Below are 9,485 nucleotides of genomic sequence, written 5' to 3' on the forward strand. Positions count from 1 at the left end.
AGGTGAAACTCATGTGTTGGGCAGCCCCTAGACCTCAACTATATATAGGGGAAGGGGAGGGGGCTGCGCCCCCTTTAGGGTTCCGTCCCCAGGGGTGGCGGCAGCCCCCAGATCCCATCTGGGTGGCGGCCAGAGGGGGAGAGAGGGGAGGCGCACCTGGGGTGGGCCTTAGGGCCCATCTGCCCTAGGGTTTGCCCCCTCCCACTCTTCCCTGCGCCTTGGGCCTTGGTGGGGGGGGCGCACCAGCCCACCTGGGGCTGGTTCCCTCCCACACTTGGCCCATGCAGCCCTCTGGGGATGGTGGCCCCACTTGGTGGACCCCCGGGACCCTCCCAGTGGTCCCGGTACGTTACCAATAAAACCCGAAACTTTTCCGGTGACCAAAACAGGACTTCCCATATATAAATCTTTACCTACGGACCGTTCTGGAACTCCTTGTGACGTTTGGGATCTTATCCGGGACTCCGAACAACATTCGGTAACCACATGCAAACTTCCTTTATAACCCTAGCGTCATCGAACCTTAAGTGTGTAGACCCTACGGGTTCGGGAACCATGCAGACATGACCGAGACGTTCTCCGGTCAATAACCAACAGCTGGATCTGGATACCCATGTTGGCTCCCACATGTTCCATGATGATCTCATCGGATGAACCACGATGTCAAGGACTCAATCGATCCCGTATTCAATTCCCTTTGTCTAGCGGTATTGTACTTGCCCGAGATTCGTTCGGTATCCCGATACCTTGTTCAATCTCGTTACCGGCAAGTCTCTTTACTCGTTCCGTAACACATCATCCCATGATCAACCCCTTGGTCACATTGTGCACATTATAATGATGTCCTACCGAGTGGGCCCAGAGATACCTCTCCGTTTACACGGAGTGACAAATCCCAGTCTCGATTCATGCCAACCTAACAGACACTTTCGGAGATACCTGTAGTGCACCTTTATAGCCACCGAGTTACGTTGTGATGTTTGGTACACCCAAAGCATTACTACGGTATCCGGGAGTTGCACAATCTCATGGTCTAAGGAAATGATACTTGACATTAGAAAAGCTTTAGCATACGAACTACACGATCTTTGTGCTAGGCTTAGGATTGGGTCTTGTCCATCACATCATTCTGCTAATGATGTGATCCCGTTATCAACGACATCCAATGTCCATGGTCAGGAAACCGTAACCATCTATTGATCAACGAGCTAGTCAACTAGAGGCTTACTAGGGACATGGTGTTGTCTATGTACCCACACATGTATCTGAGTTTCCTATCAATACAATTATAGCATGGATAATAAACGATTATCATGAACAAGGAAATATAATAATAACTAATTTATTATTGCCTCTAGGGCATATTTCCAACAATCTCCCACTTGCACTAGAGTTAATAATCTAGTTCACATCATCATGTGATTAACACTCACACGTCACATCGCCATGTGACCAACATCCAAAGAGTTTGCTAGTGTCATTAAACTAGTTCACATCATCATGTGATTAAGACTCAATGAGTTCTGAGGTTTGATCATGTTTTGCTTGTGAGAGAGGTTTTAGTCAATGGGTCTGCAACATTCAGATCCGTATGTACTTCACAAATCTCTAGGTCATATTGTAAATGTTGCTTCCATGCTCCACTTGGAGCTATTCCAAATGGTTGCTCCATTATACGTATCCGGTTTGCTACTCAGAGTCATTCGGATAGGTGTTAAGGCTTGCATCAACGTAACCCTTTACGCCAAACTCTTTATCACCTCCACAATCGAGAAACATGTCCTTTATTTACTCCAAGGACAATTTTGACCGCTGTCCAATGATCTATTACTGGATCATTCTTGTACCCCTTGACTGACTCATGGCAAGGCACACTTCCGGTGCGGTACACATCATAGCATACTATAGAGCCTACTTCTGAAGCATAGGGGACGACCTTCGTCCTTTCTCTCTCTTCTGCCGTGGTCAAGCTTTTAACTCTTAACTTCATACCTTACAACTCAGGCAAGAACTCCTTCTTTGACTGATCCATCTTGAACACCTTCAAGATCATGTCAAGGTATGTGCTCATTTGAAAGTACCATTTAGCTTTTTTTTATCTATCCTCATAGATCTTGATGCTCAATGTTCAAGTAGCTTAATCCAGGTTCTCCATTGAAAACACTTTTCAAATAACCCCATATGCTTTCCATAATTTCTACATCATTTCTTATCAACAATATGTCAACAACATATACTCATCAGAAATTCTATAGCGCTCCCACTCACTTCTTTGGAAATACAAGTTTCTCATAAACTTTTGTATAAACCCAAAATCTTTGATCATCTCATCAAAGCGTATATTCCAACTCCGAGATGCTTACTCCAGTCCTTAGAAGGATTGCTGGAGTTTTGCATATTTGTTAGCGTTCTTCAGGATTGTCAAAACCTTCTGGTTGTATCACATACAACCTTTCCTCAAGAAAACTGTCGAAAAACAATGTTTTGACATTCTATCTGCAAGATTTCATAAATAATGCAGTAACTGCTAATCTATTTCCAACAAACTCTTAGCATCGCTACGAGTGAGAAAGCCTCACCGTAGTCAACTCCTTGAACTTGTCGGAAAACATCTTAATGACAAGTCGAGCTTTCTTAATGGTGATTCTTACCATCATTGTCTGTCTTTCTTTTAAAATCCATCTGTACCCAACGGCCTTACGACCATCAAGTATTTCTTCCAAAGTCATGGATCCTTTCTCGGATTTTATGGCCTCGAGCCATTCGTCGGAATCCGGGCCCACCATCACTTCTCCATAACTCGTAGGTTCATTGTTGTCTAGCAACATGACCTCTAAGACAGGATTGCGTACCACTCTGAAGTAGTACGCATCCTTGTCACCCTACGAGGTATGGTAGTGACTTGATCCGAAACTTCATGATCATTATCATAAGCTTCTACTTCAATTGGTGTAGGCACCACAGGAACAACTTCTTGTGCCCTGCTACACACTAGTTGAAGTGACGGTTCAATAACCTCATCAAGTCTCCACCATCCTCCCACTCAATTCTTTCGAGAGAAACTTTTCCTCGAGAAAGGACCCGTTTCTAGAAACAATTACTTTTGCTTTCGGATCTGAGATAGGAGGTATACCCAACGATTTTGGGTATCCTATGAAGATGTATTTATCCGTTTTGGGTTCGAGCTTATCACGATGAAACTTTTTCACATAAGCGTCGCAGCCCCAAACCTTTAAGGAACGACAACTTAGGTTTCTCCAAACCATAGTTCAAACAGTGTCGTCTCAATGGAATTACGTGGTGCCCTATTAAAGTGAGTGCGGTTGTCTCTAATGCCTAACCCATGAACGATAGTGGTAATTCGATAAGAGACATCATGGTACGCACCATATCTAATAGGGTGCAACTATGATGTTCGGACACACCATCACACTATGGTGTTCCAGGCGGTATTAATTGTGAAACATTTCCACAATGTCTTAATTGCGTGCCAAAGCTCGTAACTCAGATACTCATCTCTATGATCATATCATAGACATTTTATCCTCTTCTCACAATGATCTTCAACTTCACTCTGAAATTACTTGAACCATTCAATAATTCAGACTTGTGTTTCATCAAGTAAATATACTCAGTATCTACTTAAATTATCCGTGAAGTAAGAACATAACGATATTCACTGCATGCCTCAGCACTCATTGGACTACACACATCAAAATGTGTTACTTCCAACAAGTTGCTATCTTGTTCCATCTTACTGAAAACGAGGCTTTTCAGTCATCTTGCCTATGTGGTATGATTTTCATATCTCAAGTGATTCAAAATCAAGTGGGTCCAAACGATCCATCTGCATGGAGTTTCTTCATGTGTATACACCAATAGACATGGTTTGCATGTCTCAAACTTTTCAAAAATGAGTGAGTCCAAAGATCCATCAACATGGAGCTTCTTCATGCATTTTACAACAATATGACTTACATGGCAGTGCCACAAGTAAGTGGTACTATCATACTATCTTATATCTTTTGGCATGAGAATGTGTATCACTACGATCGAGATTCAATAAACCATTCCTTTTAGGTGTAAGACCATTGAAGATATTATTCAAATAAACAGAGTAACCATTATTCTCCTTAAAGGAATAACCGTATTGTGATAGACATAATCCAATCATGCCTATGCTCAACGCAAACACCAAATAATAACTATTTAGGTTTAACACCAATCTCGATGGTAGAGGGAGCGTGCGATGCTTGATCACATCAACCTTGGAAACACTTCCAACACATATCGTCAGCTCACCTTTAGCTAGTCTCCGTTTATTCTGTAGCTCTTTTATTTCGAGTTACTAACACTTAGCAACCGAACCGGTATCTTAATACCCTGGTGCTACTAGGAGTACATGTAAAGTACACATTTAATTCAATATATATCCAATATACTTCTATCGACCTTGCCAGCCTTCTCATCTACCAAGTATCTAGGGTGGTTCTGCTTTAGTGTCCGTTCCTCTCATTACAGAAGCACTTAGTCTCGGCTTTGGGTTCAACCTTGGGTTTCTTCACTAGAGCAGCAACTGTTTTGCCGTTTCATGAAGTATCCCTTGTTGCCCTTGCCCTTCTTGAAACTAGTGGTTTTACCAACCATCAACAATTGATGCTCCTACTTGACTTCTACTTTTGCGGTGTCAAACCTCACAAACACTTCAAGGATCATCATATCTATCCCTGATGTGTTATAGTTCATCATGAAGCTCTAGCAGCTTGGTGGCAATGACTTTGGAGAAACATCACTATCTCATCTGGAAGATCAACTCCCACTCGATTCAAGTGATTGTTGCACTCAGACAATCTGAGCACAAGCTCAACGATTGAGCTTTTCTCCCTTAGTTTGCAGGCTAAGAAAATTGTCGGAGGTCTTATACCTCTTGACGTGGGCACGAGCCTGAAATTCCAATTTCAGCCCTCGAAACATCTCGTATGTTCCGCGACGTTTCAAAAAAAACATTTTTGGTGCCTTAACTCTAAACCGTTTAACTGAACTATCATGTAGTTATCAAAACGTGTATGTCCGATGTTCGCAACAACCACAGACTACGTTAGGGGTTTAGCACACTGAGCGGTGCATTAAGGACATAAGCTCTACTGTCCGCATAATCGCTACTGTCAACTTTCAACTATATTTTCTCTAGGAACATATCTAAACAATGGAACTAAAGCGCGAGCTTACGACATAATTTGCAAAGTACTTTTGACTATGTTCAGGATAATTAAGTTCATCTCATGAACTCCCACTCAGATAGACATCCCTCTAGTCATCTAAGTGATTACATGATCCGAGTCAACTGGCTATGTCTGATCATCACGTGAGACGGACTAGTCATCATTGGTGAACATCTTCATGTTGATCGTATCCTCCATACGACTCATGCTCGACCTTTCGGTCTCTTGTGTTCCGAGGCCATGTCTGTACATTCTAGGCTCGTCAAGTTAACCTAAGTGTTTCGCGTGTATAAATCTGGCTTACACCCGTTGTATGTGAACGTAAGAATCTATCACACCCGATCATCACGTGGTGCTTCGAAATGATGAACTTTCGCAATGGTGCACAGTTAGGGGAACACTTTCTTGAAATTTTAATGAGGGATCATCTTATTTACTACCGTCGTTCTAAGCAAATAAGAAGCATACACATGATAAACATCACATGCAATCAAAAAGTGACATGATATGGCCAATGTCGGGGATATACCCCACGGTGTAACCCGGCCAGATGTATAACCCGGCCGGACTTGGCCACTCACTAATGACCCGCCCTGACTGGACGACTCACTGAGTGACCCGCCTGAGCCTGGCGACTTATCGGTGACCTGGCAAGCGGATCAGAGGAGCGACAAGACCTAAGGGCCCAGGAGGCTCAAGGCCCAGAAGGCCGGCTTACGTTATGGTAGGCCGGCTTAAGAGGAAAGACGTGAGGAATATCTCCCTCACAAGGAATCAAGACCCGGACTTGTATCTGGCTTGTAGTAGAAGATAGGCTAGTCCAATCATGTAACCCGCCCCTCTAACTTATATAAGGAGGGGCAGGGCTCCCCAAAGAGGGACAAGTAACAAGAAGCAATATTTAGGGCTAGACACAAAGGGGGAGCCGGCTTATGCGGCGACTCTCGATGATCATAATGAGACCTAGCCTCAACAGCATGTAGGGTTATTACCGGATGATGTTTCCCGGGGCCCGAAGCTGTCTAAATCCTTATCTTGCGTGTTACATCTCTCGTCCCAATCAACCCCTCTCAAGCTACCACATAGATGCGTTGGCCTCATGACTAAGTCCTGACACTAGGACATCTGACGTGACAATTCAACGACAATTGGCGCCCACCATGGGGCCTGCGTACGGTGGTGTTTAGTTCTTGGAGGGATTTCTTCAGGGATCAAGAAACTCGCGATTGGTCAGATGAAGAAGAGTTGGCATGAGACGATCACGTGAGCCGTCGGACAACCATGGGAGAGCCGGCAAATTTCTCGTTTAGAAATCAAAATTATGGTTCGTCAGAAGATGGAGAGATTTTCAGGGTTTCCGTCCGACACCCCATGTATTGCTCGGTAACCCATCTAATCCGAGGGCAGATCACTTTTTCTGCAATCGAGACCGGATAGGAGCTGTTGTACAAGGGGCAGTCGTTGTCGCTGCTACAGCTCATATCAAGTCCCGAGAAGACATACAAGGATACGTCGTTGTTTGCAACAAACCCAATAATGATGGTATTACCAAAACAAAGGTACTGGCCGGTCAAATCTGGAGCAGATGAGATTCGAACCCGGACAACCGCGCGCACGCGTCCAGGTTTGGCTACTGTGCCACGTCACTTTGCTGGTGGTGGGTTTGCTCCCTCCGATTGCAAGACGGCAGCCGTACATCCATAAGTTGCCAATACCAGCGATTATGTGATGGTGGCAGCACCGAGGACTGCGCTGGCTAGCCCCCTTTCGGCGCATACACGTGCATGTGCAATCCATCAGAACCAAAAGCTTGAAAAAAAATCATCGCTGCCCCGATCAGCAGCGGCCGGGGATCTGCTACATGAGGGGAATCTAATGACAGAAGTTCCAACGAGGCTAGCGTCAACCGTTTCCATCGTGTCATAGAGTTGTCGCATTGATGTGCACCAAGCCCATCAACACAAATTCCAAAGGCAATCAAGGGCAATCATTAAGGGAAATGTTTGCGCTCGGCACGCCGGCCGAACGTCGAGTTGGTCGCGTGCGAGGCGTACGATCTAGCAATATCGCAGGCACGAGGAGGCACATACCTCAAGCACGCACCGCTCCATCCCCTTCTTATCTCTTCTCTCGAGCAAGCACAACCACTCGTTACTTTTCCCCAAGAGTTGACCCACCACGGTCCCTCTCTACATCTCATCTTAGCGCCCGATCTGCCATGGCCAAATCAAGCTCATGCACGCCTCCAGCTACCGCCCTTTCTCCCATGCTCCGCCGCACTTTCTGTTTCCTCCCAATCCCTCTGCCATGGAATCTACCACGAGCTGCCACAAGACCGGCTGGGCACACGAGACGGAGGAAGGGCCGCGGTCTCGCGTGCTCCAACGGTGGCGGCCGGACGGTGGCGACCGCGCCGCGGGGTGCTGGAACCGGGCTGACGCTCGGCAAAATAGCTGCAACCAGCGCTCACGCATGCTGGAACCGGCCACCGGGGGTGCTGGAACCGTCATCAACTTTTGCTACAAACGGCGAGTTTTTTTGCTACCATCATCTTTTTTCTTCATTGTTCATGAGAAATTGGCGGGTCTTTTTTGCTGCAACCGTCACCAGATTTTGCTACGGCCGACGAGTTTATTTGCTACCACCTTCCTTTTCCTCAGTGTCCGTGAGGTCTTTTTTGCTACAATCATCAATGATTTTTGCTACAATGATCAATGATTTTTGATACGACCAACGAGTTTTTTTGCTACAATCACCAATGATTTTTGCTACCAACATCTTTTCTTCTTCATCGTTCATGAGAAATTGGTGAGAACTTTTTTGCTGCAATGTCATCGATTTTTGCTACGACTGACGAGTTTTTTGCTACCACCATCTTTTTTCTTCATTGTTCATAAGAAATTGGGGGGAAAAGCTGCAACGAACAGGGGCTTCGATGTCTCCAGCGAGGATGTGAGCAGAGACTACCTGAGCAGGCCTGGCGGGGTGCTGTGACGGCTTGGGGCGGACGGGGGGAGGTGTGCAGCGTCGCTGTGATTTGGAGATAGAAAGAAATGAACGTGGGGTCGAGAAGGTGGGGACGAAGAAGGGAACAGATCGAACGGCTGGACGAGCAGGATCCGACGCGCAGGGTACGGCCGGCCCAAATTTGGGCCGGCGCACCGGCGCCTAGCACTCGCCCATCATTAATCAGAAAAATAGAGAAAGACAAAAGCAACCCACGTGGGTGGTAATGCCACATGGAGATAGATATACGCCTGGGCATATGTGCAGGCTATTTTTTTCATCTGGCACGGACCAACGTCGGCGACAAAACATCAGGTGCTATTCTTCCTATGTATTTTATCGTCACATGTTAATTCGTCTAAGGACAATTACACTGCCTTGTAACATTTTTTCAGAGGATAATTATTCATTACAAATATGGCGTTATTCCATACCGGTGTTTGTCCGTGACGTACTACTTGGAGAACGGACATCCGTAAGTCGCCGCCCCTACGGTCTGGTCTACATCAACGCGCCAGCCGACTCACCCATCCGCGCCGCCTTACAATGCCACGGACGACTTGCCCGTCCACCTTCGTGGCCGGCGCACACGTCTGCGCCGGCTTACAATGTGACGGACAACTTACCCGTCCGCCCCCGCGGCTGACTCGGCGTTTGCATGGCTGACCGCTCCTGCGATTGACTCGCCCGACCGCACCAGTTTACAACGTCGTGGCCGGCTCATCTATCTGCTCCCGCGGCCGCCTCGGCCGTGATTGATTTCGGCTTCATCATGGTGATCATTAACTCCGCAGTGGATAATTACTGGCCTGACGTATCAGGTGAAATCCGTCCGGTATATTTTATATCATATATGATTATTTTTTGTCAAAGAACAATTACTCTGGCTTGCGATGTTTTTGATGCAGGACAATTGTTCACTACATCAACACGACGTGGTTGGCTCGCCTCTCCGCGCAGCTTACCGCGCCTGTGATTGACTCGCCCGTCCGTGCCAGCTTACAACGCCGTGGCCGTCTCTCGCGACCGCGCCGGCTTAAAACGACGTGGCCGTCTCTCGCGACCACGCCGGCTTACAATGAGGAGGACAACTTGCCCGTCCGCACCGGCTTACAACGCCACGGCCGGTTCATCTATCTATGCCGCCTTTGATGTTACGGTCGTCTTTACCGTCCGTCTCTCGCGGCCTGGTCTACGTCAACACACCGGGCCGCGTCTGTCTGCGTGAGCTGTTCCTTGAGTATGAGCAAGTCACTA

The sequence above is a fragment of the Triticum aestivum genome, chromosome 3B (assembly GCF_018294505.1).
Source record: "Triticum aestivum cultivar Chinese Spring chromosome 3B, IWGSC CS RefSeq v2.1, whole genome shotgun sequence".
Taxonomy (NCBI): domain Eukaryota; kingdom Viridiplantae; phylum Streptophyta; class Magnoliopsida; order Poales; family Poaceae; genus Triticum; species Triticum aestivum.